The sequence below is a fragment of the Sapajus apella genome, unplaced genomic scaffold, assembly GCF_009761245.1.
Source record: "Sapajus apella isolate SASKATOON/1434 unplaced genomic scaffold, GSC_monkey_1.0 scaffold103, whole genome shotgun sequence".
Classification (NCBI taxonomy): Eukaryota; Metazoa; Chordata; class Mammalia; order Primates; family Cebidae; genus Sapajus; species Sapajus apella.
Genome location: NW_022437043.1, coordinates 2,405,487 through 2,408,839, shown reverse-complemented (window position 1 = coordinate 2,408,839; position 3,353 = coordinate 2,405,487). Strand labels below are relative to the sequence as shown.

General features: G+C 46.5%; 1 non-coding gene across 1 annotated transcript; it reads right to left on the bottom strand.

Annotated features, from left to right (window-relative positions):
- Window positions 1-3,013: 3,013 nt before the first annotated feature.
- TRNAE-CUC lies at window positions 3,014-3,085 on the bottom strand. Its single transcript has one exon. It is a non-coding gene; the product is annotated as a tRNA-Glu (tRNA).
- Window positions 3,086-3,353: the final 268 nt, after the last annotated feature.

Here is a 3,353-nt window from a genome sequence, read left to right as displayed (position 1 = left end):
AGTCTCTATACATGGCTGGTTTCATGAGCGTTTGCACTGTGCAGTCACCCAGGGCCCCAAGAAAGAAGGCCCCATGCTTGCTTTGATGCTTTGCTGTCACTGTCTTGAAATTCTTAATTTTTAAACAAGAGGCCCCACATTCTCATTTTACATATAATTTTCCTGCAAATTATGTAGTGGGTTCTGCCCAAAACTGTAGGAAGAAGTCAACTACTTGAAGAGCTTAGAGAAGTCTGTGCTGGGAACTATATTTTGTTGTGTATTACATTAGTAAATAAGAGGTACAAAAAGTGAAATCAAACTATGTGTACATACTACAGACTTGAGATGGTGATCCTGCCAGTTCCATGGGCAGGTGGTGGATCCAAGGGTAACTAGCTCACTTACCTGTGGACAGAGAAAAGAGAGAAACCTTGTTTTATTTGAGGGTGAAGAGAATAACCAGCACAGAACTAGGGGAAGAACATAGCATTCAGAAACATTAGAGGAAATGAGAACTCTTCTTCACCAGGGCCCAGAAAAAAAGTTTAGAAACCTGCTAGCAGCCCTAAGGATTCCTTCTGTAAATGGAAGGAAGAGGTGGGGACTAGGATGGCAATTCAATGGAATGAAATGAGAAACCGACTGGATAAGGTACAAAACTAAAGTATACATTGGAGATAGCAAATAGCAATATTCATATAGCAAAAAAAAAAAAAATTGAATTTGATGTCCAGAACAAAGCTGATGCTAACAAATTGAACGGAATCTGAAGAACAAGGAGACAGAAACAGAGAGAAGATGATAGTTGTGGAGAAAGAAAAATGGAGAATCTGAAGAACCAACATATGGATAATTTGTCTTCCTAAAAGAGGAACAAAGACAAATGGAAGAGAAGTAATGAAAGTAAATTAAAACAGAAAAGTTTTCCTTTCTTCTTTTTTTGAGACGGAGTCCCACACTGTTACCCAGGCTGGAGTAGAGTGTTGTGATCTCGGCTCACTGCAACCTCCTCCTCCCAGGTTCAAGCTGTTCTCCTGCCTCAGCCTCCCGAGTAGCTGTGATTACAGTTCCCTACCACCATGCCGAGCTAATTTTTGTATTTTTGGTAGAGACGGGGTTTCACCATGTTGGCCAGGCTGGTCTTGAACTCCTGACCTCAACTGATCTGCCCTCCTCGGCCTCCCAAAGTGCTGGGATTACAGGCCTGAGCCACTGCGCCCAGTTGAAAGTTTTCCTTTATTGAAGAACATCATATATTGATTGAAAGAGCCCACCATGGTGGGGCATGGTGACTCACACCTGTAATCCCAGCACTTTGGGAGGCTGATGCAGGCAGATCACCTGAGGTCAGGAGTTGGAGACCAGCCTGACCAACATGGGGAAACCCTGTCTCTACTAAAAATACAAAATTAGCTGGGCATGGTGGCGCATGCTTGTAATCCCAGCTACTCCAGAGGCTGAGGCAAGAGAATTGCTTAAACCTGGGAGGTGGAGATTGCGGTGAGCTCCTGCCATTGCACTCCAGCCTGGGCAACAAGAGCAAAACTCCATCTCAAAAAAAAAAAAAAAAAAAAAAGCCATTGGTTGGGCAGGATGGCTCACTCCTGTAATCCCAGCACTTTAAGAGGCCAAGGCAGGAAGATCACTTGAGCCCAGCAGTGAAACCCCATCTCTACCGAACATCAAAACATTAGCTAGATGCGGTGTGTATGCCATTGATTCTGGCTATTCGGGAGGCTGAGGCGGGAGGATCGCTTGAGCCTGGGAGGTCAAGGCTGCAATGAACCATGTTCACGCCACTGCGCTCCAGCCTGAGTGACATTGACACTGTCTCAAAAAAAAAAAAAAGTCATTTAACTCTGGATTTATTGATTACATAAAGATTAAGTTAAAGCTTTTGGCTGGGCACGGTGGCTCAGGCCTGTAATCCCAGCATTTTGGGAGGCTGAGAGGGCAGATCACAAGGTCAAGAGATAGACACCATCCTGGCCAATATGGTGAAACCCCGTCTCTACTAAAAATACAAAAAATTAGGCAGGGCACCGTGGCTCACACCATAATCCCAGCACTTTGGTAGGCCAAGGCGGCGCATCACGAGGTCAGAAGATTGAGACCCTCCTGGATAACTCGGTGAAACCCCGTCTCTACTTAAAATACAAAAAATTAGCTGGGCATGGTGGCACGCGCCTGTAGTCCCAGCTACTAGGGAGGTTGAGGCAGAAGAATAACTTGAACCCGGGAGGTGGACGTTGCAGTGAGCCGACATTGCGCCACTGCACTCCAGCCTGGGCGACAAAAAAAAAAAAAAAAAAAAAAAAATAGCAGGGCAAGGTGTCTCTGTATTCCCAGCTACTGGGGAGGCTGAGACAGTAGAATTGCTTGAATCCTGGAGGCGGAGTTTGCAGTGAGTTGAGATCGCGCCACTGCACTCCAGCCTGGCAACAGAGAGAGACACCGTCTCAAAAAATAAAGAAAGAAAGAAAGAAAGAAAAAAGAAAGAAACAAGGCTTCGGTGGCTCACCCCTGTAATCCTAGCACTTTGGGAGGTCGAGGTGGGCGGATCACCTGAGGTAGGGCGTTCAAGACCAGCCCGACCAACGTGGAGAAACCTCATCTCTACTAAAAATACAAAATTAGTGGAGCCTGGTGCATGCCTGTAATCCCAGCTACTCAGGAGACTGAGGCAGGAGAATCGCTTGAACCCAGGAGGCGGAAGTTGCAGTGAGCCGAGATCATGCCGTTATACTCCAGCCTGGGCAACAAGACTGAAAGTGGATCTCAAAAAAAAAACAACAACAACAACAACAAAGAAATTGAGATTTTATGTAATTGGCTTATACCATTGTTGGAACTGGCAAGTTTGAAATTCATAGGGTGGGCCAACACGCTGGGAACTCAGGGGAGAGTAGATGTTGCAGTCTTGGGTCCAAAGTCTGCAGGGCAGGCCAGCAGAAACTCAGGAAAGGTTTCTTCTATGCTTCAGTCTTTTTTACCCCTCCCCGCTTTAAAAAAAAAAAAAAAGAAAATAAAGTTCCCTGGCCGGGAATCGAACCCGGGCCTCGGCGGTGAGAGCGCCGAATCCTAACCACTAGACCACCAGGGACTACGAGAGCTTCTTTAGCAGAACTGCATTTTCTTTGGGAAGACAGTGTTCAATTTGTTGGACGAGCCCCACCCCGATTACGAAGGACAGTCTGCTTTATTTAAAATCAATTTATAGCCAGGCGCGGTGGCGCGTGCCTGTAGTCCCAGCTACTCGGGAGGCTGAAGTGGGAGTATCGCTTGAGCCCAGGAGTTCTGGGCTGTAGTGCGCTATGCATGGCGGCAGGCGCCTGTAATCCAGCTACTCGGGAGGCTAAAGCATGCTTAAA